General features: G+C 42.5%; 1 protein-coding gene and 1 long non-coding RNA gene across 3 annotated transcripts in view; one reads left to right on the forward strand and one right to left on the reverse strand.

Annotated features, from left to right (window-relative positions):
• The window catches only part of LOC124596637 (tyrosine aminotransferase), a 189,236-nt gene that overhangs the window by 120,125 nt on the left and 41,136 nt on the right, over positions 1–27,975 (reverse strand). The gene's annotated exons all lie outside the window — the stretch shown is intronic.
• On the forward strand, positions 332–27,268 carry LOC124596638. 2 transcript variants are annotated; one of them, XR_006978333.1, is made up of 3 exons: positions 332–378; positions 21,734–21,846; positions 26,752–27,268. It is a non-coding gene; the product is annotated as an uncharacterized LOC124596638 (long non-coding RNA). The 2 variants fall into 2 exon arrangements; XR_006978332.1 differs by having other exon boundaries at positions 338–637.

Consider the following 27,975-nt stretch of genomic DNA (forward strand, 5'->3'; position numbering starts at 1 on the left):
TAATCTGTCACCGTTGCTCATTACACGAAATCTTTGAAAAGGAAGATTTAGTACTGACCGTAAGATTATGGTATTCAGTTCTATAGCAAGTTTATATCCAGAATTAATTTTTAAATATCCTAAAACTGAGCTGTAAAATTAATTGTCAATAGTTAACCATAACTGTTTCAGAATTACGGTTACAGAATGATATTCCCTTCTGCCCCTGACTGGTGCTATAAATAGAAATGTCGGCGTCATGAGGCTGGGTGCGTGATGATATCTGACTGGTGGTTGCATCAGCCAGGAGAGCTGGGAGCGCTAACCCGCGCTCCATCCAGTCTCAGGGTGGCAGCGAGAAGCTGCGCAGTCGTTTGCAGTTCCATCGCTGCCGTGGCTGTGAGTGTGTTTCGGCGGCTACATCTCAATGTCGACGTTACGGGTATTCTTCACCTCGATACAAGCAACCTGGTGACGTAGGTGTGCTTCTCCTAAGCCTGACTTCTTGTTAGAAGTCTCCCTGTGATGGATCGTCCTTGTAAAGAACCAGTGGATACAGCGAGTGCGCCTTCTTTTTTTTTCGTTATTGATCTAGGTGTTCGCTATAGAGGAGTAACAACAGTTACTGCGAAATACGTAGGATCGATGCTGCAAAAAGGTTTGTAGGTGGTAACAAATGCTCTTACTGCATACATTATCGAGAAGAGAGTATGGAATTTTTGGAAACTATTACGAGTAGAACAAATGTGAAGTTTAGGCTGATACTTTATCGCCTCCTGTATCATAGAATTTCACTCGATACTGACACAAATATGTCTTTTTTGGGATAAAAATTGCTTTCACCCTACTTTCAGTTTATTAGTTCCTTGGCCAAAAGAAGAACGTATATTCATTTCCTCCTGGAGAATTTAACTAGAATGAAACGTCCACTTAAATTACAACAGGAGTTGTAATTACATTTGAAGGGTGGAAGATAGACAATTACGTTTTCTGACGATCGTGTTTGCTTTCTTTGGGTTTTTCGATGGAACTGGTCGTTAAGGTAGTATTATCAGTTATTCAAACCTGGTATGCTTATTGTTACCAAGAATGCACTTATAGACTTTCTTAGATGTCTGTATGATACGTACCATATAAATTACTTATGTCTACCATGGCTAATATTTCTTTAGTGCCTATATATTGAGTAATAACATCATATGACTTCTTTGAATCAGGAATTTCAACAGAAGAAAATTTACATCCCAGTGTGTTTGAATTTTCGATGTGATACGCATTTATCTCTCTCCCTAAAAAGTTCTTTCCAGATGAAACAAGTGATTCACGTAAAGGGACGGGGCGGATTAAATTTTGTTGTTTCCTCATTTAATACTTACTTCATCCTTTTTAAAGAGCAGTGCTAAGTTGTAAATTATCCACGTCAGCAGGAACAGCGGATAGTAATGTTTGGTGCTTTTCCTTGTTACCATACAAATAAGTATCGCATGAAGATCTCAGCCTGCTTGTGTCGCAAGCGAACTATCAACTTGGAATCATTTACACTTCCATTAGAAATGGAAACCTTCGAAGGGAAAGATCATAATAACAGTTTAGAACGTCGTGTTATGGTAAGCATACACCCTTTTTCTGTTGGTACTTCGTACCCCTTTCATTAATTTTCTCACAGTCGCTGTGACGTTACTCAACAATTAGTCGAGAGCGTGCTGTCTCTTTTCAGAACTAACGACGACGTAACATATGAAAGAAAAGAATTTTATTATTTTGAAAGAATCGAGTGGCGTCTTTGAAGAGCATATTCATATAGGTTTTCATGGCGGTAAGTTCTAATTGTTACCTCCCGTAGCCGTATGTTACTATAACAAACGTTGCGGAAATGAATACATTTGTTACTTTGAACAGCAGATTCCCTATATACGTAAGTTGCGTAAATACATGTAGTCAGAGCGCCATTATAATATTAAAGAAGCTTTTAATATCTCAATAACCGCTAGAACAATGTTGGCTTAGCACTTTCGAATGGTTTGCAGTGATATGAGCTGAAAAGTAATATTTTACATTACGTACACTTTCGCAAACATACTACGGTTGTTGATTACGTTTTTACATTCGATTCATCTACCTAGACGTTGCTATTTACTCTCACTCCTTCCCATGCCATGAAACCGCTACGTCAAATGTTTTGTGTTGTTATAAACATACAGACAGCGCACATTTAACGAAAAAAAAAACCAGTAGGTTGACAACAGTCTAAGAAAACGCTGAGTTGGTGTATGGGCAATTGTAGGTAAGTAATTTGTGCTATCTCTAAATGAAAAGAGTATTTTCTAATTGTGAACAGATTATCTGAGACAGGATTATGAACTAATCAGTCACCCATTGTTGTGGACAACAAGAAATCGTTCTCAGGCAGTTAGTTTATAAAATTATAATCTGTAATTACCAGAACACGGTAGCCGAAAGTCATTAGGACATGAGAGAACACTCGTAAGATATTCATCCGTTTCTGTCAATTGTGACTTCATCTTTTGGCTGAAGGGCCTTTCGACTGATGACCTCAGAAGTTAAGTCCCATAATGCTCAGAGCCATTTGAACCATTTTTTGTAGGGTCTTTCTTGCGGAAACGGTACGTCTAACTACTTTTTGGCGAGCATTGAAGGAAACAACGATGTACGTTACGGTGCGATTTCACTTCAATGATAATGCATCTTTTCTTACAGATGAGAAAACTGGTTTGACGTTTACGGAGTATGTACTTACAGGAGTAACGACATCAAACTCCAATCGCTGCCTGTCGTGTTTGAAACGTGTCTGTTCGTAATGCAGTCATTGTCGCGCCAGCACGTGAAGTTGTCTTTCCTCCCCGCCACCAGATGGCAACTCTGGACCGGTCGTGGGTCCTACCATGCAGAGGGCGCGTGCGCCAGCCTCTAGGTCAACTTCTCCCCGAGCACGTGTAGGAACACGCGCTGTTCACTATCTTACCTGTGTGGCTGTGCTGTTGTACACTCTGTGTTTCACAAGGCCGCGAGTTGCCATCTTAGGGTCAAGTGCATATTGGCCATCCATAGTGCTTGTTAGTTATGACTTCCTCTTCCACAGCCTCGCACTTTTTTTTTTCGCGGGTTATAGACGCTATCTCATTGCTGTCGTAAATGAACGACGCAGTTCGCGTATAACCAGAAGGAAAAGAAGCAACAATATGCGGATACGAAAGGATGTGCAAATAAGGAAAGTCATAGAGTGCTTACTCAAAAGAGGTCGCACTTTTCTTGCTATGTCATGTAGTGGTGCCTCGTAGAACAGATTGATTCAAAGCGATACGAGCCAGAGGTGCTAGTCTCCTTTGATCTCGGTGCGTAGGAGTGTAGGGATATAGGAGGGATAGTCATGAGCTTTTATCACATTGAAAAAATAAAGTTACATAATTAATTTTCTGTTTGGTCCCAGGTAATATGTCTACAGTTGCTGTACATACTGAAATCCCCGCCACAGTTGCCTAGCACGGCGCTAGATGCCACAAAACAGAATAGCGCAGTTCATCTCACTTCATCAGCGGCGTGCGCCACGTTATTTGGTTCCTCTAGCGCCATACTACAGCACTGTGACGGCGATTTCAGTGTATGCCAGGGTGGCAGATTTGTACCTACCAAAGAAACAAAAAGTTATGTATCATTTATTTTGAGATGATAAGAAAAACTTGAAAACCATATTTTAAATGTTGATCGGTGTTTTATGGACGCTGGAAAAACATTTAGTAGTCACGATATAAGGTAACTGCTTTATTTACCGTTTTGGATACGCTCGTCTGCAGAAGAATGGAGAATATTAGGTCAGGAAGGAGAACTTCAAAAAGGCAGCATGGGGCATGTGAATGCGATACATTCCAAAAGTAACAAACCAGTTACTTTTTTTGAATGACACATTCACATGCCCCAAGCTGCCTTTATGAAGTTGTTCTTCCTGACCTGATATTCTGAAGACAAACGTATTCGAAACGCGTAAATAAGGCAGTTGCCTTATATCTTGTGACTGTTAAGTACTTCTTCAGCGTCCATAAAAGCAATGTACATTTTAAATTTCGTAAAATGGGCGCTTACCTCCTGCGTGACTGCTTGTCACGTCTTGACTTTAACACTACCATTCGGCCGGCCGCGGTGGTCTAGCGGTTCTGGCGCTGCAGTCCGGAACCGCGGGACTGCTACGGTCGCAGGTTCGAATCCTGCCTCGGGCATGGGTGTGTGTGATGTCCTTAGGTTAGTTAGGTTTAAGTAGTTCTAAGTTCTAGGGGACTTATGACCTAAGATGTTGAGTCCCATAGTGCTCAGAGCCATTTGAACCACTACCATTCGTACACTAAGAAATCTGAACGTAATACTGTTGATGGTCAAGCGAAGTGTGTGCTCCCAGTGACGAAGGTAATACTGTAATAATATGCGTTGTGCCAGCCGGCCGGTGTGGCCGAGCGGTTCTAGGCGCTACAGTCCGGAACCGCGCTACCGCTACGGTCGCAGGTCTGAATCCTGCCTCGGGCATGGATGTGTGTGTTGTCCTTAAGTTAGCTAGGTTTAAGTAGTTCTAAGTTCTAGGGCACTGATGACCTCAGCAGTTAAGTCCCATAGTGCTCAGAACCATTTGAACCATTTTTTTTTTTTTTTTTTGCGTTGTGCCGCGGGAAGAAACTGATGAAGGTTGTAACATTTCCGTGAAGATATAGCGGCAGTGCCACATTATTTCTCCAGTCGGCCACTCATATATATTCTTTCAGTAGCATGTTATGAAACGGATTTAAAGGCTTTAATTGATAAAAATAATTAGGGATGATAAGATGTATCACTTACTATTAGGATTGTTCCTTCATCAAAAACCGATTCAAACAACAAATTTAACTTTAAAAAATCCCATACGCCACAGCAAAAAGTTAACTTCTTCACACTGAAACTTGAGACACAATGGAAACGTGGGTCAAGTAATTAGATTAATACAGATGAAATTTTTCCCGATTGTGTGAAACACATGCATCTAACCGCGTCTGTTGTTTCAAGGACTGATGAACTGGGCTGATGCAGATATTACGCACGACGGCAATCGTAATAATTCGCAAACTATTGTCAGCTGGGGTGGTGGTTTTTAACTGATGGATTCGGCTTAACCAGCTATTCCTGTACATCTGCTGATACCCAATATCAGGGCAAACTGAGACGTCAGCTTAGAATATTCTAAAAAAGTATGTGCCGGTAGTAAATCATGTAAGGCGTGAGGATATAAGATCTACATATGGTGTTTATGCACTCAGGGCAATCAAAAAACGGAACACTAAGTATAATCTCCTGCAGTACGTACCATTTTTCTTTCTACAGACGGAATACGAAAGGTTAAGTAACAATGACGCCCTGAGCAATCAAACGGTTCAAATGGCTCTGAGCAATATGCGACTTAACTTCTGAGGTCATCAGTCGCCTAGAACTTAGAACTAATTAAACATGACTAACCTAAGGACAGCACACACATCCATGCCCGAGGCAGGATTCGAACCTGCGACCGTAGCGGTCATGCGGTTCCAGACTGAAGCGCCTAGAACCGCACGGCCACACCGGCCGACCTGAGCAATCAGCAACACTATCTGTTTCAAAATACAACGATGTATTAACGGAAACGCTCTTCATTTAGTCGAGCAAAACTTAATTTTTTTTATTTTTCCGTCGTTTACGAATCATATTTGAAGGTAAAAACCCAAATTGATAGTTTTTTCAGTGTTTTTCCTCGTTCTTGCAATATCGTTATAACCAGAACTCAAGAAGAAGTACATAGAAAAAAAAGGCTGTCATTTGCGAGAACATTTCTTCCGTTACAGTTATGAGAAGGTGATCATCCAAAACGATTTTTTCGTTTTTTTCTGCTTATCTTGTTCGATCATAAACAAGTAACAATGTGAGACTAATTTTGGAAGAACATACGAAACATTTCTACCATTGTAGTTTGATTTCACAGTTTCCATCTATAGTTATTGGAGAATGACTTTACTCAAACCCAGATTAGTAGCTTCGTGTTGGTACAAACTAAATAGATCGTCTAAAATCGTTAACAGCTCTATTAATCGACTCAATTTTGCTGCTCACCTCGCCAGCGAAGACCGGGCATTGCAGTCTATGTGTTCGTGATTTCTATTCTATGAAGGCCAACGCTGATATGCGTGTTCTTGTCCAGCCCCGCATTACTCAACCTTTTTCCTTTGGGGCACACCAGACGTTGCAAACTTACGGGACATCCCTAAATGTGACTTTTACCCAATGCAACAAAGCAAACACCCTAAGTACATACAGTACATTTTTTTAGTATGGGTATAATCACGTAAACAGATAGGCGATTTCTTGCAGACTGCTCTACTCCAAGAAACGATTTGGTAATAATATATTTGTTGATGTAGTGGTCTTCAGTCCTGAGACTGGTTTGATGCAGCTCTCCATGCTACCCTATCCTGTGCAAGCTTTTTCATCTCCCAGTACCTACTGCAACCTACATCCTTCTGAATCTGCTTAGTGTATTCATCTCTTGGTCTCCCTCTACGATTTTTACCCTCCACGCTGCCCTCCAATACTAAATTGGTGATCCCTTGATGCCTCAGAGCATGTCCTACCAACCGATCCCTTCTTCTTGTCAAGTTGTGCCACAAACTCCTCTTCTCCCCAACCCTATTCAATATTTCCTCATTAGTTATGTGATCTACCCATCTAATCTTCAGCATTCTTCTGTAGCATCACATTTCGAAAGTTTCTATTCCCTTCTTGTCCAAACTATTTATCGTCCATGTTTCACTTCCATACATGGCTACACTCCATACAAATACTTTCAGAAATGACTTCCTGACACTTAAATCTATACTCGATGTTAACAAATTTCTCTTCTTCAGAAACGCTTTCCTTGCCATTGCCAGTCTACATTTTATGTCCTCTCTACTTCGACCATCATCAGTTACTTTGCTTCCCAAATAGCAAAATTCCTTTACTACTTTAAGTGTCTCATTTCCTAATCTAATTACCTCAGCATCACCCGACTTAATTCGACTACATTCCATTATCCTCGTTTTGCTTTTGTTGATGTTCATGTTATACCCTCCTTTCAAGACACTGTCCATTCCGTTCAGCTGCTCTTCTAAGTTCTTTGCTGTCTCTGACAGAATCACAATGTCATCGGCGAACCTCAAAGTTTTTATTTCTTCTCCATGGATTTTAATACCTACTCCGAACATTTCTTTTGTTTCCTTCACTGCTTGCTCAATATACAGATTGAATAACATCGGGGAGAGACTACAACCCTGTCTCACTCCCTTCCCAACCACTGCCTCCCTTTCATGTCCCTCGACTCTTATAACTGCCATCTGGTTTCTGTACAAATTGTAAATAGCCTTTCGCTCCCTGTATTTTACCCCCGCCACCTTCAGAATTTGAAAGAGCGTATTCCAGTCAACGTTGTCAAAAGCTTTCTCCAAGTCTACAAATGCTAGAAACGTAGGTTTGCCTTTCCTTAATCTAGCTTCTAAGATAGGTCGTAGGGTCAGTATTGCCTCACGTGTTCCAACATTTCTACGGAATCCAAACTGATCTTCCCCAAGGTCGGCTTCTACTAGTTTTTCCATTCGCCTGTAAAGAATCTGCGTTAGTATTTTGCAGCCGTGACTTATTAAACTGATAATTCGGCAATTTTCACATTTGTCAACACCTGCTTTTTTTGGGATTGGAATTATTATATTCTCCTTGAAGTCTGAGGGTATTTCGCCTGTCTCATACATCTTGCTCACCAGATGGTAGAGTTTCGTCAGGATTGGCTCTCCCAAGGTTGTCAGTAGTTCTAATGGAATGTTGTCTACTCCGGGGGCCTTGTTTCGACTCAGGTCTTTCAGTGCTCTGTCAAACTCTTCACGCAGTATTATATCTCCCATTTCATCTTCATTTACATCCTCTTCCATTTCCATAATATTGTCCTCAAGTACATCGCCCTAGTATAGATCATCTATATACTCCTTCCACCTTTCTGCTTTCCCTTCTTTGCTTAGAACTGAGTTTCCATCTGAGCTCTTGATATTCATACAAGTGGTTCTCTTTTCTCCAAAGGTCTCTTTAATTTTCCTGTAGGCTGTATCTATCTTACCCCTAGTGAGATAAGCCTCTACATCCTTAAATTTGTCCTCTAGCCATCGGTGCTTAGCCATTTTACACTTCCGTAGATCTCATTTTTGAGACGTTTGTATTCCTTTTTGCCTGCTTCATTTACTGCATTTTTATATTTTCTCCTTTCATCAATTAAATTCAATATTTCTTCTTTTACCCAAGGATTTCTACTAGCCCTCGTCTTTTTACCTACTTGATCCTCTGCTGCCTTCACTACTTCATCCCTCAAAGCTACCCATTCTTCTTCTACTGTATTTGTTTCCCCCATTCCTGTCAATTGTTCCCTTATGCTCTCCCTGAAACTCTGTACAACCTCTGGTTCTTTCAATTTATTCAGGTCCCATCTCCTTAAATTCCCACCTTTTTGCAGTTTCTTCAATTTTAATCTACAGGTCATAACCACTAGATTGTGGTCAGAATCCACATCTGCCCCTGGAAATGTCTTACAATTTAAAACCTGGTCCCTAAATCTCTGTCTTACCATTATATAATCTATCTGAAACCTGTCAGTATCTCCAGGCTTCTTTCATGTATACAACCTTCTTTCATGATTCTTGAACCAAGTGTTAGCTATGATTAAGTTGTGCTCTGTGCAAAATTCTACCAGGCGGCTTCCTCTTTCATTTCTTACCCCCAATCCATATTCACCTACTACGTTTCCTTCTTTCCCTTTTCCTACTGCCGAATTCCAGTCACCCATGACTATTAAATTTTCGTCTCCCTTCACAATCCGAATAATTTCTTTTATTTCATCATACATTTCTTCAATTTCTTCGTCATCTGCAGAGCTAGTTGGCATATAAACTTGTACTTCTGTAGTAGGCGTGGGCTTCGTATCTATATTGGCCACAATAATGCGTTCACTATGCTGTTTGTAGTAGCTTACCCGCATTCCTATTTTCCTATTCATTATTAAACCTACTCCTGCATTACCCCTATTTGATTTTGTGTTTATAACCCTGTAGTCACCTGACCAGAAATCTTGTTCCTATGTTCTAGATATTTTATGTGCAGACGATTAGAAGACATTAAAAACCTCGCGACACAGTTTGACATGTATTCGGGACAGATGAGTGTACCGCGATACGGCGCTTGAGAAACACTGGTCTAGTCCACAGAAGACATAGAGCCGTCAGGTGCACACCTATTGCAGTACTTCACCGACGATCCAACAATATGACCCGTTACGGCCGCGCGGCTATGACGACAATCCTCCTGTGCTGTAGTCACGTTGTACACTCCGCCATTGTATGGTCATCGTGCACAACCTTCTTACAACTACTAATTCCACATGGTGTGCAAATCGATTTCATGGGGATCGATATTCTGCTCCATTTGATATCTCTCATAGGCTTATAATGTGCCCTTTCACGTCAGTTAGGATCATTGGCAGTTGCTTTCATATTTTTGCTTCGGTTAATGACTTTTCATTGTCTAATGAATCCAGAGCTTTCCTGTCGCAAGAGGCAGTGCTGTTGGGGCTGCAGTTACATCATCCCTTCCGTCTTAATCACTTCTCTCTGACACTGTTCTGTACATTCTCCAAGTTCGGGTTAACTTGGACCATCTTTGTGTATGTTGCGATTTTGAGAAATATTAATGTACAGTGTTTCCGCCCGCGTAAGTTTGTATAACACTTCTTCACCTGCGAAACAATGCCATTCATGTGTAACTACAATAAATGACTGTGCCACAGAGCTGATGAAGTTCAGCGACACTTTTATGAGACGTCTAACAGGAGAATGTTAATATACATATGACACCACAGCACGTATCGTAGATTTTCCAGTGGATAGTGCATGGATGAAAGTTATCTACAATTCTTCAAAATTATGAGACAGAAAGCTGCTCAGCACTTACATTACGGATACCTAACCTCGCCCTCACTATTAGGTGGGTCCTTCTCATTCTGGGGTCTGAATAACTTGCTCTTCCTTTTTAACCTTCCATGACTCCTCCTCCCTCGTCCCTCTCTCCTCCCCGAGGAAGGAACTATTTTTTCCAAAAACTATGTAGTGCGAGACGAAATGATTGTGAATTGTGTAACTGAATCAGGAAGTCGGTACCAGCCCGTTATTCACCTAGTCGGATGTGGTAAACCGCCTAAAAACAACATCCAGACTAGCCAGCACACAGACTCTCGTCGTTAATCAGCCGGGTGTGCCTCCCCGAATCCCAGCAGCGGTGTGATAACGCGCGAGGCTATATTGGCGGGTCACAGTTGGCCGGCAATTCTGTCTCATAATTTAGACTGATTTTCCTGTGTTTAAAAATCTCTAAAATTGTAGTTCCACGGCCCAAAAGTTTCTGCTCGCACTGCTGTTTACTTCTGGTGAGTACGCGAGGGCAGTATCCCAGAGCAGGTGCTGTGCTGCAGACCCACTCCTCGCTCCAGCAGTCCGCAACAGCCTTTTAAGTGCGCAGTGCAGGACGCCAGGACGCAGGTTTAGGACGGCTTTTACGCTGGTCCCAGCGTGTGGGTTACGCTGCCAAGAGTGAGGCAAGCAGGCGACGCCAGTGATCATGCAAAACAAGAACTGGGAGCCGGAAACCTGTCTGGACCTTGGAAAGCAACTGCGCCTTCTGCTGTGGCACACAGCCACTAACACAGTGTACACCAACCTTTCAAACTACCTCACATCGAACAACACAGCATTACAACGATACTATTTTATCCATGATGCTTTGAAAACACCGCGGCTGTTTTCGCAAATATCACCGATGGAAAAAAATGCAGCCAATCACGCCTTTTTTACGACTGATTTATTTCGCTGGAACCAGTTAAGGGTCTGAGCCATCGTCACATTGAAGCGACGATCTCTCCTACAGAGTTCACATTTTTTGCTATTATATGTTAATAGAATATTCATGATTTTATTGTTTACAAATGGTTTTACATTGTATACGAGGCTTTTATTTATCTGAAGAAAGGCTTCTACTTATGCAATACGGTATAGCGGTCTGCATCATTGATATGGCGTATGATGAAATTTAATTTGTGCACTTTCTCAAGTTATGCACACAACGTATTTATTTGGCAAGGTAACAACGACATTATTAATCGACGATGACTTGAGAACACCGCAGTTGTATTCGTAAACATCACCGAAGAAAATACTGTCAGACCCCTACACTCTTAACACACAGAGAAAAATCTTTCCTTAAGTAAATGCAAACAACTTGTATATAATGTAAAAGCTTTTATGAACAAGTAAATCGTGTATATTCTGTGTATTATAGCACTAAAAATAGTGACGATGGATCCACAATTAATTCGTGAAAAAGTGTGGGTAGTTGCAATTTTTCTTCAGTAATATTTACAATATTTTAACTTGTCTGAAACTAAATGGTTCAAATGGCTCTGAGCACTATGCGACTCAACATCTGAGGTCATCAGTCCCCTAGATCTTAGAACTAGTTAAACCTAACTAACCTAAGGACATCACACACATCTATGCCCGCGGCAGGATTCGAACCTGCGACCGTAACAGTCGCGCGGTTACAGACTGAAGCGCCTAGGACCGCTCGGCCACAACGGCCGGCGGCTGAAACTAAATCTGTTGCGCTGTAAACATGCACCACTCGACAAAAATAATTGCTAAAGGCAGTATTTGAAATTGCTGTTAGGATTAAGGAAATACAATGACAAGAAAGTAAATTGCAAGGTAACGTCGGAGTAGTCAGTGAAGAATATATTCACTGAAAGGATCCCACCCTCGCCTGACTGATTCCTGAGCAGTTTTCGTCCTTCTAGTGCCTTAACAGACTGATCAATGGAAGAAAGAAAAGAGAGAGAAAAGAAGAAGGAAAGAAGAGTTCTGCGATTCGTCAAGGCTTCGTTTCAACTTGACATGCCGCAGAGATGCACAACGAACGTCACTGGCAGATGATAGAAAAGATGTATTGTGCATTATGGAAAGACTTACTCTTGAAATTCCGTGGGCAAACACTCCTATACGTTTCAAGAAATGTGTTACACTTATTCGAAACACATATTCTTAATGACCATACGGTAAAATGAGAGAAACTTGCACAGAAGCTTACTAACAATCATTCTGCCTAACTTAATTACATGTTCCGCACATGACATTTGCGATAACTCCCTATGATATAGAGCATATCAAGGTTTAAAAATAAGATACGTATTCTCTATAAAAACATTACTATGTACAAGCCGCTCACACAACTGAATTTTTCACTTTACTTTTGATCGACAGTAAAATTTAATAAATGTAAACCAACCATACATAGGCGTTATCTATTTAGAAATCTGTCTATGATATAGAGATGATTTAAAATTATTTTTCTTTCCTTCTTTGCTTGGCAGTACCTTTAATTCACATTGGAGGGCGTCAAGTGTTTTTTATTGGTTAGGGGCAAGCAAGTCGCCGAAGTGGCTTGCAGTTGAAAGACTTGCACCGGGCTGTTGGAGCCGCACGAAATTGCTTTTATTGTGGCTCCGTATTTTCCTTCTTTTTCGGCATGAATAAGTTAAAATTGTGGCTAAGGGAAATTATGTTTATACGTAGTATTATATTTATGAATGCTGCTATTATTCTCGAATTGCGCCTGGTTGAAATTCCCTAAGAGAGGAAATGCGTTGCATGACAGTTGTTGGTATGCCTAACTTAGACCGTTAGCTCCAGGGGCTCGAGGGTGGACACATACAGGCTGATTCAGCTGCCTCTAACTGTTCGTTTTATGCCACCTGCACTACGTCTGTATCTGGAATGGTATCCAGACAGGTGACAGCCACGTAACCGACATACACGTAACTTCTCTCTAAGAGCTTTGGGCGACTTTTTGGAAACTGAATCACACAGTAAAAAATACAAGTGAGGGTTGGCCATGAGTTACACGGTATTTTTGGACCAAGATATACGTTACTTGTGACATTGTTATCCAATCTTTTTTTGTGTAATTAATGGTGTAGTCACACATGTTTTGGATGACTCTACTAGTTTATTCCATTTATGGTACTTAATCGTTCGTAAACGGTTCAGAAACTTCGTCTTGTAATATGTGTTACACCATGCAATCAACAGCAGATAACAAAATGGGAAGTGTGCAAGTAACAACTTTCTGGTGTATAACCTGTAAACCATATACGAAAGATTGAGTATTATAAACGAATAAACTTACAGGGACATCCAAAGTCTGTGTGACTTCACCGCTAATTACACAAAGAAAGGTTAGAGATACTTAAATAATTATTGCAGAAATAAGGTACATCCCGGTCCAAAAATACCGTGTAACTCATTTTTTACAGTATGATTCCATTTGCTAACAGTCGCATGAAGCTCTAAGAGGGAACTTGTATCGATTACGTGGCTGACGCTTGTCTGGATACCGTTCCTGATACATATGTGCTGTGGATTGCATAAAACGAATCGCTAGGGGCACCTGAATCACCCCGTACACGCATTGGCCTGAACATAATCCGCACCAGTGTAAGCCCCATCGTTAATTCTGAGAGGGGAAAAAGAAAGAAACTGAGTGAAGAAAGAAAGTCACATTACCTTACAGAAACTCTTTACCATATTGTCACTCTTACTCACATTTTTTTATTTTGTGGCATAGGTAAATTATACAGTAATACCAGTCTTGTACTCACCGTCTTCAATGATGTCACTATTAAATTCATTACCCATATTTGCTTCTTTACTACCAGAATTTTCGTCGCCCCCCCCTGAAATGTACTTTGTCCTCGCTATAATGCAGGGCACTGGACACACAGCAGTTTTGAATCCTTTGATTCAAATCTGCTGTTGGCTTTTTAATCTCGCCAGATGGATAGAGTGCATGGCCACTTTTAAAAGTCAATTGAGAAAGTGTGTTCGGAGACGGTCTTTAAATGGCTTGTTCACAGCGGCATCAAGCACGCGCAGTTTCGAAGTCATACCTCCAAGTGTAATGACTTCATGCATTATGTGGATTTAAAGGCCTCCAGCACTAGCGTAGCTCTTTTAGTGAGCAGCGCACCAGGTCTGCAGTGCAAAACGGTACCTAGCATGTCCATAATTAATTCTGTTGTCATGTAGTCTTTTTCTTGGTAGCGAATCATAAACCCCTTGGCTAAGTTTTACGTTTGAGAATAACATTAGGGGAGAGGGGAGGGAACGCAGCATTCCTCGCTCTGCCGTAACTGCTAACATAGCGATAATTCTTTGTTTTTCCTTTTCCAGTTATTCACAGTGGGATAGTTTTCGCCCTTTTGCACTCAACTGCTGCTACTCAGCATATCTCAAAAAAGAGCTTCTCGTCGGAGTTGCCGATGATGTGGCAGGTAAAAGTTCGCTGTCGCATTAGGACTATGTTACTCTGTAAGTATCTCAGTAAAATCTTCTGGCAGTCTCCTGTGCCAGTGAAGTAGAGGCCACTTCCACCGTAAGCCTGCGGCACCAACCAATACTCCCACAAAATACGAAATCCTTTCTGTGGTATGTTCAAGGTCTTTGCAATTTGCAAGGGCGTCAGCTGTATTGTTTGTTGGGAGATAGGTATACGATTCTTTTACGAAGAGAACAATTCTAGATTCAAGTTCAGTATATCCCTCAGCTTTTCATCCTCTGTAGGATTTGCTTGATGAAATAGATTGCAGCTTACTCTCAAATGCGATACAACGCCGCACTTTAAATATGTCCAAACCATACTTTTGCTAGTTTCTCTGTTAGATGTACTCTTAGACCTAGATGCAGTTGGTTAAAATTTTGGTGGCGAAAGAAGTATCTATCATCACTATTTCAGCGACGAAGGAATGAGAAATGGTGGTCAAACCCCTCTGTGATATATGAGGGAGTGGTGCAACGCTGATGACTGTGATCCGCCAGTATACTGGACGCCTTTTGAGGGGAGTAGATAATAAGCTAGCTCCCGTTTTCATACTCATTCCCTCTCTTTAAATCCCGGTGCATTCTATACAACAATTCCCTGACTTCATTTACACGGATAGAAACCTAGATTTACACATATCGGCCCGCGACTGGAGAATATGAGTGATAGGTCGTCTTCAATTTATAAAATCCTCTCGCACTCATTTCCAAGCTCCACAGACGTCACCTGCATATGTTTTTAGGCTAACAGGCGTAGCAGTAAGTCTAAGCATAGCAATTGCTCACCCACAGCTTAGACTTCGTTCCAGAAAGAAACTTTCACTGTCTATGACGGGAACACGGAACTTATAATACATTCTTCCATAACTGATTCTCCGCCACATCCCTGGCAAACTAATGAAAACATGTGAATCTACAAGAGACGTAACGACATGTTGAGGCTCTGAGAGTGGTCGAGAAGTGACCTCCCGCAGACTTAGACGGAAAAACACCTTCCCCGAGATAGGCTAAATCCGGTTTTCAAGTTCCTATCTATCACAGTAATCTACTCGTAATACATCAGGAGATTAATTTCTGCCCGCTTCTCGTGGTCGTGCAGTAGCGTTCTCGCTTCCCACGTCCGGGTTCCCGAGTTCGATTCCCGGCGGGGCCAGGGATTTTCTCTGCCTCGTGATGGCTGGGTGTTGTGTGCTGTCCTTAGGTTAGTTAGGTTTAAGTAGTTCTAAGTTCTAGGGGACTGATGACCATAGATGTTAAGTCCCATAGTGCTCAGAGCCATTTGATTAATTTCTGCTCCCACTTCTTTCAGCGTAAACGCATCAATCTCGGCGGCGTCTCAGCACTGCGATCGAAAATTTCTTATTCATAGTTCAATGTAATTTTGTTGTACGTTTCTTTATGGTAAAACAGTATAGGAAACAATCGGATATTATAAACTCTCGTGCTTTTCTGTGCAGTACGTCTGCCTCTACATCTGTACTCTGCAGTCCATAGCGAGCGTAGTTCCTATTGTACCACATACTTCTTCGTGGCCCTTACGGGAGCCATACTGTACAGGGTTGTGGTATATTCCTAGGTTCCTAAATTAATACTGTTTGTTGAAATATGTAAATATGGCTTCACTACTATTTTCAAATGTTTCAGTATTTCCTTGAGTCAGAGAGACCTGTGACAAATCACAGTGCCATTCTTTAAGTACACTATTTGATCAAATGTATCCGGACACCTATTAGTGGACACTATTATAGATTTCGCCCATCCTTCACGTTTATCACGTCTTGAACTCTGCTGGTGAGACTTTCAATGAAGTGTCTGTGGGCGAATGGCAGCCCCATTCTTCCTCAAGAGCCGAAACCAGACAAGGCAGTGGCGTTGGACACTGGATCTGGATCGAAGTTGACATTCTCAAAGGCATTCCACTGGGTTCAGGGCTGGACACTTGAAAGGCCAGTCCATTTCAGGAATTTTGTTGTCCGCAAACCACTGCCTCACAGATATTGCTTTGTGAGGGAGTGCATTATCATGATGTTACTAAAAAGCGTCGTCCCTGAACTGTTGCCCTGCTATACGCATTACGTAATGATGTAAAACGTATTCATATCATTTCGCATTTGGTGTTTTCTTGAGTGCAATAAGGGGACCGAATATTAAGCACAAAAAACGCCCCCATACCTTAACACCACCTCCTCTGGACTTCGCTGTTGGCACTTCACATGATGGCAGGTAACGCACTCCTGGCATTTTCCAAACCCTTCCATGGGATTGTCACAGGGTATAGCGTGAGTCATCACCGCAGATCACTCGTTTCCAGTCGTGTACTGTCCAGTGGCGTCGCTCTTCAACCACGTAAAACATCGCGCTTGATTATTGTACTCTATTCTTTTTATCTAGCTACGCACTGTCACGATGCTAGCTGAACTGCTGTTAGCACTTTGGAAATAACGAGTAATTCGTTTTGCTGACTGCACGCTTTTTTTTTCAATCAGTCTCCGTAGTGCTCGACGGTCCCTGTCCGTCAGTACGTGAGGTCCACCAGGTTTCGGTTTAGCTGTGATCGACCCTTAGCATTTCCATTACACTGTGACATCACCAACAGTCGACTTGGGCAGCTTTACAAGGATTGAAATGTTCTTGATGGATTTGTTACCCAAGGTACATTCATTGACTGGTACACGTTTGAAATTACTGAGTTCTCCTCACACACCTATTGTGCTGTTGCTCCTATACTGACAGCACAACACTCTCCTCCTCCTTTTATACGGGGAGGGGGGGGGGCGAGGGTTGTTCTCTCGTGACACTTAGCAGTCAATTTCGTGTTACATAGGGGTATGCGGATACTTTGGATCATACTGTGTAGGTTCAAAATCACCTCCTCCCATACACTCGAGCAATATTCTAGGGTGGGTCGCACGGATATTTTGTGATCAGTCTCCTTTGTAGACTCACAGCATGTTTCCAGTCTCCTACCAATGAACCGAGATTCCATTACATTTCTATGGGGCAAGCCTGAGGTTGTGTATTGTGTATTTAACCGGGGACATAGAAACGCCGGAAACGCTTCGTCCCCGCTGTAGCCCTTAGTGGTTCACAACCCCGCGACAGGCTACAGCAGTCCACGCACCCCACCGCCGCCCCACACCGAATCCAGGGTTATTTTGCGGTTCGACCCCAGTGCCCCCCCCCCCCCCTTTATCCCCGGGAACGTCTCATATCAGACGAGTGTAACACCAAATGTTTGTGTAAGTATGGTGTACGCGTATGTGGAGACAGTGCTTGCGCAGCAATCGCCGACATAGTGTAACTGAGGCCGAATAAGGAGAACCAGCCCGCATTCGCCGAGGCAGATGGAAAACCGCCTTAAAAACCATCCACAGGCTGGCCGGCACACCGGACCTCGGCACAAAGCCGCCGGGCGGATTCGTGCCGGGGACCGGCACGCCTTCCCTCTCGTGAAACAACGCATTAGACCGCGCGGCTAGCCGGGAGGCCAAGCTTGAGGTTATTTCTGCTTGTGTCGATAACTCTTCATTAAAGTTAAGATGCTACGACCCCCTCCTTTCCTCCCCCTTGCCAAGTAAACCAGAATGCAGCACTCAAAATTGTAAAAATATTAAGGGTAGGATGCGTACAAGAACAGATTTTATCGCCCTATCATGACTGTAAGGAAATAGAATGTCAGCCACTGACAGAACAAAATCTACCTGTAACAGAAAGTTAATCTGATATGTATTCGTTTTCTGACGAAATCTTATTACCATATGCACTTTGACGGGTATCAACTTTTCACATAATCAGTATAGTCAAGGAGCGCATTTCGAGAGGCAAAACTCTTAGTACTTGTATATACAATGCGAACGACGTATTTAAGACGTACTTAATTGTAATGAGTGTAGGTTAACTTTAAGTAAAGAAAAAAAGTGCAAACAATGTTGAAAGAGGTTGTAAACAGTTATCCATTAACAGTCTTCGTAAATGCCCTGATACGAAGTTAGTTATCTCCTTGGGTATTACAAATTGAAATGAATTCCCTTGTCTTGTAAGCCTACCAGTTTAATATCCTTGAAGTGTACAAGTAAACTGTGTGTGCAATACCACTGTGCTGGTGAAGAGAAAACGAGCCTTGTGCTCTTAGCAAGGAGTGGCCTAGTGCGATACAGCGATCCCTTGCCCCTGTACGCTGCTCTCGATTGTGCAATGTTATTGCGGTTCATTCTACCAGGACCAGGAGTAGGCCATCTAGCGCCAGGCAGAAGTAAGACTTTTGACTGGGAGCGAGTATGGTGGAAATACTAATTAATTTTCGCAATTTGCTGCTAATATCAATAAATGTCCTTAGATAGAATATCAAACTAATCTGAAATTATTCTAGCGACTGAATACGTAAAAATACGTTTGAAAAAATATTTTGTTTACAACAATGTTTTTGGTTGAGTCTAGGCATTACATCGAAGGCTCCACAGACGTCTTTCATAGGGTTGCCTCATTTACGAAGAACAAAAACTAAACTGAAAATATCTTCCGTAACACCAGAGGAAGGGCATCATATGACTCATAGAGGATACACACGTGTACAGGATGAGTCACTTAAGAAGTTAACCTTCCTGAAACTCTTAACATGTCGTAATTACGTTTTCGCCTTGACGAACTGTAAGAAAATCTTCAATAATCTACAAATGTTCTCTTGTCGCAACAATATTAATTTCAAAGATACGGATACCAATTTGTCTTTTTGTTTTCAAATTAATTTATAGATCAGGTTTGTTTCCATCAGTAATAGCGTACTTCACAGCCGTATTGATGAGATTCACGATAGGAGAAAGGGTAGCACCGTTGGTAAATTTTTAATCTGTTTATTTTAGATAGATTTCAGCTATTGGGCAGCTACACTGATGAGCCAAAACATTATGACCACATGCTTAGTAGCTTGTTTGTTCGTTTTTGGAACGAAACACGTAACTGATTCGGCGTATCAGGGACCTAGCAGTTTGTTGGTACATTTGTGGAGGTATGTGACATTAGATGGCTGCGCACAGGTCACGTAATTCGCTTAAATAACAGGGCTGCTGATTTGCGTGCGCGGTGATGGCACCCAATAGCAACCAAGATGGGTTTCATAGTATTTACATCAGGCGAAATTCGTCGCCGAGACATCAAAGAGAGTTCACTATAATGTTTTTCAGACTACTGTAACACGGTTCTGGCTCCGAGACACGGACAGTTATACTGCTGAAAGATGACATCGCCGTCGGGGAAGACATCAAGCATGAAAGGGTGCAGGTGGTTCGCAGTTGTCAGCGTGTCTTCTATTACTACCACAGGTTCCATGCAAGTGCAGGAGAACGACTCCATAACATAATACTGCTCCCACCAGCCTGCGCTGCACGTTTCGAGCCGCCGTTCACCTCGATGAGGGCGTTTGTACAGACGACCATCGACCTAGTCTAGCAAACATGCGATTTACCCGAAGAGCTGATACGTTTCCATTGATTGACAGTCGAATCCCTATGTTCCCGTGCCCTCCACAGTCGCAATTGACGGTGTCGTTGCGTCAATGTGTGAACACGTAGGCGTAGTCTGCTGCGGAGCTCCATGTTCAACAGTGTACGATGAACGGTGTGCTCTGAAACGCTTGTACGTGCACTAGCATTGTGCTCTTTCGGCAGAGGTGCCACGGATCACCACACATCCTACTTTACAGAGCAGACAAGTCTCTCAGAACCCCACCTTCTGTTTAGAGTCGTGGACGTCCAACCATTTAGTGCCTAGTGGTAGTTTCACTGTCTTTCTATCTGTTTGCGTAGATGCTCACGCTATTTTTGAAATATTCATTCACAGGCTCTGCGTAATAATAATTTGCCCTTTGTCAAAGTCGCTTATCTCAATGGATTTCCCCGTTTGCAGCCATATCTTCGCTAGGGTGTCCCCGTCCGTGCCTGCTCCGCTAACATACTTTTGTTACTGCGTCACGTACCCGGAATGCCACCAGGCGGCATCCAACGTCGCGGTGGACAGTGGTCATAATGTTTTGGCTTAGCAGTGTATCTTCAGGGCTACATGAATACAAGAACAAAATGAGGATCAGTCTTAAAAGATATAAATGAAACCATCACAAATATATCAACTTGTAAAACGTAAATTTACGTACCATTATATCCAAGTCATGAAGATTCATTCTAAATATAACAGCACATGGTACCACTTGAAACAGCTAATAAATATCAGTTAAACTGATATATGTTGTCTGTATTGTTAAGTGGTACCTTTGCTATTATATTTACGATGAGCCATCATAACTTGGGCATATTGGCGACTAAATTTACGTTTTACAATTTGATATATTTATGATGGTTTCATTTATATTTTTATGCCTGATCCTCAATATGTTCTTGTATTCACATACCGATGGAGATAGCTACACAATAACTGCAATTTTACGACCGATGCTGCCCTTCCTTCTATCATGAATTTATAGTTATTTCTGCTGCTCGTGTAGTAGATCTCAAAGAGATGAATTCGGCGTCGTTTCACTCTCTAAAATTCGATCAATACTACCGGAGCAATTTTATTTTATAGCACTTAAGATTGCCAATTTTGAAATCATAACTGATTACTGTCTTATTGATTTATACCCAAATACTGAAATACATCTGGTTAGATAGAGGGAAAACCCATTGTCGCACTATCGCGATTCGTTATAAAAGGTGCAAAGAGGATATATAAAATTTTCCTGCATGGAACTAGAAACGATCCTTCAAACAGGTGTGAAAGTTCCACGTCTTATGATCTTTATAAGGTAGTACTCAGTCTCACGTTCAAATCAGAGAAATTCTAATTTCTAACTACAGTAGTATTTCATAGCTACCAAACGTAATTTGGTCACTGAAACGCCGTTAACTTTGTCTCTATAACATCTGCTATACTTTCAGCAGAAATGACTGTAGCTTCATTTAAGCAAAAAATGTCACTGATAGTATCTGTAGTTAATATCGCTATGACGAAACACTATATGTGACTTAGTAACGATTTTTTATAGTTGATCTGGGTGAAAACAGAATTACGTTGTCTTAAATGGTTTCAGAAATGTTTGTGCTTGACAGCTTGGCTGGCCCATTATCTATATTCAATCTTGTAGGTAATATTTGTCCTTCAGAGACAACCAAATTAGCTTAATTTTCACGTCTGAGCGCAGCGATTATCATGAGATTATGCTACAAAGTTGTGCAGTTTCATTTATTGATTTTTTTTTTTCATTATAGGGTTAACAATTGACCGCGAAACCGTCGAAGATGGCTCAGCGGCGAATCCAAGTGCGGATGAGAGAAGAAATCGGCCACATCCTCACGAAGAATAATCGCGACGTCTGCTTGAGGTACTTTATGTAACTTCGAGTTCTTTCTCCTTATATTTGCGTCATTGATTTAACGCTGTTACGACTTTCATGTGGCCCGCTCATGACGAGGATTTCCTCGTTCTAAAGCAGCCTCCGATGCAGTATTCGAAAGGAGGAGGCTATGTGCTTGCATGGAGTTTCACACGTTCTCTTATTTTCAGTCTCATAACCATCCATAATAACACAGAAACTACACAAGCACTCATCCCAGGCATTCTCGTAATACAGACACAACACTCCAAAATTTACGCCAGACAAAGGAGAAGTACCTTTCGTCGCTATCTCATTGTGTTCCTCGAAGAAAAGGGTATATGAATGACATTTTTCGGGTTCAAACTAACGAATATTCATTTGCTTCCACAAAACATTCCGGGAGTGAGTCAGCCTAGCTCCAGAGGCACGACATCGTCGAACATTACCCCGATCTCTGTTTTGGGGCGCTGTATGTGTGGAATGAACAGGTGTACAAATTTCATCACCAAGTTTAATTTCTGACACTTTTTCAAGTCATAGTATTCCGTAGTTTCGGACGTGGTCAGAACGGGAAATTCTGAGTGTGCGTCATTAGACTCAAGTGTAACGTGGAATGAAAGCAATGTACGTATGAATACGAGCCGAAACCATACCGGCGTTCGTATGATTACGAGCTAGGCGTTCTGTAGCCTAACCACATCGCTCCCTCCTACTGGCACTCAGTGACGTCGGAAAGCAGAACACTTAACCTCGATCTGCCCAACACCTGCTAAATTACCGCCAGTTGCTGTTAGTTCCCCGTAAAGAGTTCATGAGAACATTGGCACTCAGTTTTAGAAACTAAGCGGCTGTTGGGCTTTGAGCAAGCATACCAGAATAATAAATTCCACTGTACAATAACAACAAAACACAGCTGCAGAACAAATAGAGGAAACACGATGAAGATAAAGAATACATATTGACACACAGAGAACGATTCCACAACATGAAGTCGGCACAAATCACCAGAGAGATTTTATGGCAAGTAAAGTCTATTACCTCATATAAAATCTGCAGAGTTTCGCAATTCGACCTTCAACAGACTGTTTACTGTTGCATAATCTGGTGTTAACATTGAACAGGAAGCCCGTGGTCATCTGATCTGAGGCACACTGTTACGAAATACGAGCTGAGGGCCTAGGATGATCTCTGTTGTCTGCGCGTGGGATTTTGCGAATTCCTGTCTATTGGATAAAGCGAACTATTCAGTTCAAGTACACAAGACTGACATGCCGAAAGGAGATAAACTATTTACTTCCAACAGATAGCATCGAAATGATCATGAACAAGGAAAATTAGAGAATAACGTTCAGTATTTTATACTTTTACATTTTCATTGAGCAAGTCAATAACGCGTTGGTCCACCTCTAGTCTTTACGCAAGCAGTTATTCGACTTGGAACCGATTGACAGAATTGTTGGTTGCCCTCCTGAGGGATATCGTGCCAAATTCTGTCCAATTGGCACGTTAGATCGTCAGAATCATGAGATGGTTGGAGGTCGCTGCCCATAATCCTCAAAACGTTTTCAATTGGGGAGAGATCCGGCGACTTTGCGGGTTAAGGTAAGGTTTGGCAACAACAAAGTAGAAACTGCCGCCGAGTTCGGACAGACGTTAGCTTGCTGTAACACAAGCCCAGGATGGCTTGCCATGAAAGGCAACAAAACAGGACGTAGAATATCGTCGACGTACCGCTGTGCTGTAAGGGTGCGGCAGATGTCAATGAAAGCGGTGCTGCCACGAAATGAAATGCCGACCCATACAATCATCACTCCTGGTTATTGGGCCGTACGAAGGGCGACAGTCAGATTGGTATCCCACAACTGTCTGAGGCATCTCCAGACACGTCTTTGGCCTGGAATCTCATCGTCTGGAGCTGAATTGTCATTAGTGATGAGTCCCGCTTCGAACTGGGCGCCGATGACCAGCGAAGACGTGTCTAGATATGCCCTGGACAACTGTGGGATGCCAACCTGACTCTCGCCCGCCATAAGGCCCGACAACCAGGAATGATGATCCGGGATTCCATTTCATTTCATAATAGGACCTCTTTGGTTGTCATCCGCGGTACCTTTACAGCACAGCTGCACATCGACGATATTCAAAAATGGTTCAAATGGCTCTGAGCACTATGGGACTTAACTGCTGTGGTCATCAGTCCCCTAGAACTTAGAACTACTTAAACCTAACTAACCTAAGGACATCACACACATCCATGCCCGAGGCAGGATTCGAACCTGCGACCGGAGCGGTCACGCGGTTCCAGACTGAAGCGCCTTTAACCGCACGGCCACACCGGCCGGCTGACGATATTCTACGTCCTGTTTTGTTGCCGTTCATGGAAAGCCATCCATGTCTTACATTTCAGCAAGATAATGCCCGCCCGCACACGATGAGAGTTTCTACTGTTTGTCTTCGTGGTCGCCAAACCCTACCCCGGCCAGCTAGGACACCAGATTTCTCTCCCAACTGAGAACGTTTGGAGCATTATGGGCAGGGCTTTCCAACCATATCGTGATTCTGAAGATGTAACGCGCCAGTCGGACAGAATCTGGCACGATATACCACAGGAGGACATCCAAAAACTCTTTCAATCAACGCCAAGCCGAGTAACTGCTTGCGTAAAGACCAGACGTAGACCAAAGCGTTACTGACTTGTTCAATTTGTGAAGCTCTTTCTCTTGGAAAAAAAACCCATACGATTTTTCTAAACATGTAATCATTTGTTTATCTGTCCACGTGCATGATGCCCACCGAATTTCTATTTGGATAATTCTTTCGTGGTGCGTCCTTTCTTGTCTTAGAGTGTACATTGTAATTTTTGCTCAATATTTTATGGGATACACATGACCTTTGCTCATTCAAAGGATGTTATTACGTAACTTTCGCCTACGTTTTTCGATTAAGACGACATCGGAATCTTCAGTTATGTCCAAAATTCTTAATTGCGGATGTGATACAGACTACTGCAACCTCCCACTCGCCTAAAAATCCTGACGATTGCGTCCAGAGTTATTTACACTGATTCAATTTTTTCAGAGGTTTTCCTCCGCATGTTTTAAAAAGTATGCGTCCCATATTCTTGATATTCAAGCAATTTATTCGTGTTTTAAAGAGTATGAGTCCCATATTCTTTATATCCAATTAATTTATCAACAGTCTTTTTAACGGCCCCCTCACCCTTTCAGTCCTCAATAACCTAGATGAAATCGTGCTTTCCTTTCTTCCCATCTCTTTCCTTTTCCGCTTTACCGCAGTTTGTATAACGTGAACAAAATAAAGGTGGCCCAGAAAATATTCCCAAGACTGACGAGGAACTTATCCTTGTTAATGAACAAGAGAACTGCCCATCACAAAAAACGCTGGAAATCGTGATTTCAATGCACCATTCGTCTGCTCTCACACATCTGCACAAGTGCATCTCCCGCATGCTCTGTCCCTATTTCTTCGCTGTGTCATTACATCTGAAAGAGTGAGAGGAGCAGCTGAACGCAACACAGAATTATGCTCACGATAAAAAGGCGCGTGTTCATTGTCAATAGTTACGCGAAACACAGCTCGTGGAAAGCGGGTGTGGAACTGTTTGGCGTAAATTTAACACTGGAAGGGTTTTGGCAAAACCTCCAGCAAGGCTTGCAATGCAGTGAAGTGATGTGTATGTGCCGGTCGACTGTGTGCAATCAATAAACAAAGTAAGACGCGTCGACTTGGACACGTGACAGAATCGCAGAAAAGGGCTATCGTGTTTGGAAGTGACCATGACCTCACCGTGAATGGTTCAAATGGCTCTAACAACTATGGGACTTAACGTCTAAGGTCTTCAGTCCCCTAGACTTAGAACTACTTAAACCTAACAAACCTAAGGACACACACACATCCATGCCCGAAGCAGGATTTGAAGCTGCGACCGTAGCAGCGGCGCGGTTCCGGACTTCAGCGCCTAGAACCGCCCGGCCACAGCGGCCGGCTCACGGTGAATGAAGTTGCTCAGTTATTTTGGTACATCAATGAGGACAATGCATTAAGTGTGCAAGGATCGATGTACCACATGCAGCCATGTATCATGGCGGAAGAACAGTAGTCCTATAAAAATCGTAACCGAGAGAGGCCCGACAGGAATTGCCGGTGTCAGGGATTGCAAGTACACTTCAACCAGTTTTCGAGAAAACATTGCGGAGCGTACTGGATGCAATGAACATTTGGAGGCCAACAATACAAAAACGGGAATGGCGACTTTTCGCCTGGTGTGTAATGAGATCTGAAGAGTCGTGGAGAGAAGTTTAATGCAAAGTTTGTGGAGGGTATAGTTCAAGCCAGAGGCGGATTTGTGATGTTTTGGACGCATTTCTCGTACCATGACTTCGGCCCGCTGATTAATGTTACCGTGGATATGAACGAGAATGTTAATTCAGCATTCTCGGTGATGAAGTGTCGCTCTTATTCTGCGTCTTCATGGTGAGGATGCTGTAAATACTCCCGCCTTTACGATGACAAAACTGTGTTCGCAGGAGTGCATGAATATTTTCCCGATTTGACGAAGACTCACACAACCTATTGCATCTCGTCTGGCGCTTTAAGTCAGCAAGTCTTAATCCCATAGATGCTGTCTAAGACTATTTGGAAGAGAGTGAGAAACCTTAACGACTAACATCTCCACAATTTGGTAGCTCTACGGAATCCAGTCGTCAGTGAGCGGCTTCAGCAGGATATGGTGTAGACGAGGAGGTTTGTGCACTCGCTTCTTTGCCGAAATGACGCAATTATCAAGGCAAGAGGCGACGTTGCACTATATTAGCGTTATGTCCCCTGGTCGTGATATGTATTTGTGTTCTTGATTAGACTTTTCTAACCAGTAATTGTAAATTGTCGTAGGTTCGCGCCAGTAGCAGTGCAGCGCTCGCGAGGTGGGAAGGCTACCCGTGCAGCGCAGTCTCGACAGCGAGCAGCGTTGTGCAGCCTCTACAGCGGTCGGCGGCGGCCAGATGAGGTGGAGGTGAGGCAAGGACTGGTTTGTCCAGTGGCGCTGGACCCGCGTCACCGTGTTTACGACGCTACTCTCCTGGAGGAGGGGAGAGTGGGGACAGAAAACACTCCTTGCAGCGCCACATCGAAAACAAGGTGCCGTGTTTGCTTACGTTCACGTAACCACTGCAGAATTTCCGCTGACAACTGTGGGTGTGGTTGCCCTGCCGTTGGCAACAATACCAATGAGGCTTTCTGCTACGTCACCTGGACGAAGGCGTGCAGTAAATTCACACAATCACACTACACTGCACAGAGGCTGTCCCAAACTTTAGGGTCAAAATTGTATATATAGTAGTGAATTTTTAACTGAATACGTTTAGAGATTGATTTAATAGCTGAAAATAAATATTTTGTTTATTACTGACATAAGCAACTTACACCACATGGCAACAACCTAAGCACATAGCAACCATTCTCAGTTCATGCTTTACAGCGGCTCATCGAGCTTCGCTGCCCTCTCTCAAAAGGTCAGCAACACTAGATGTTTGTTCGGTGACGATGCTGTTGTGTACAAGTTTCATTGTTGGGCGGCCTTAAGAAAATGCAGAAAGACTTTGACAAAATTTCCACATGGTGTAAAGAATGGCACGTTCTCTTTAAATGAGGATATACGTCAGACAATGCCCATAACAAAGAGAAAGAATCCGACAGTATCAGATTACATGAATAGTGCTGAACGTCTTGAGCGCTTCAGATCGTAGAAGTATTTAAGGGTAATACTAAAAAGCAATACGAAAATCAGCATGAAATTAGTGTTGGGGAAGGAGATTGGAAGACTTAGTTCTGTGACAGCATACAAGAAGTAAGTGCAACCAATTCCGAAGCGTTTTCCCAGTGTTTGGAGTCTTTATGAAGTATGCTTCCAACAGACATCTAACGGGTTCAGTAGCGCACTGCAAAGATCGTAGCAGGTCGGTACAGTCAATACAAAAGTGTGGCAGACATGCTATGTGAAAGTAAAAGGGAGTTCGTGGAAGGAAAACGACTAGTTCTCGCGAAACACTATTGGGTATATTTAGAGAACTTGTATTCTAGGGCGACCAGTACGTATATCTCGCGTTGGCTTCATGA

This window comes from Schistocerca americana, chromosome 2 (assembly GCF_021461395.2).
Source record: "Schistocerca americana isolate TAMUIC-IGC-003095 chromosome 2, iqSchAmer2.1, whole genome shotgun sequence".
Lineage (NCBI taxonomy): Eukaryota > Metazoa > Arthropoda > Insecta > Orthoptera > Acrididae > Schistocerca > Schistocerca americana.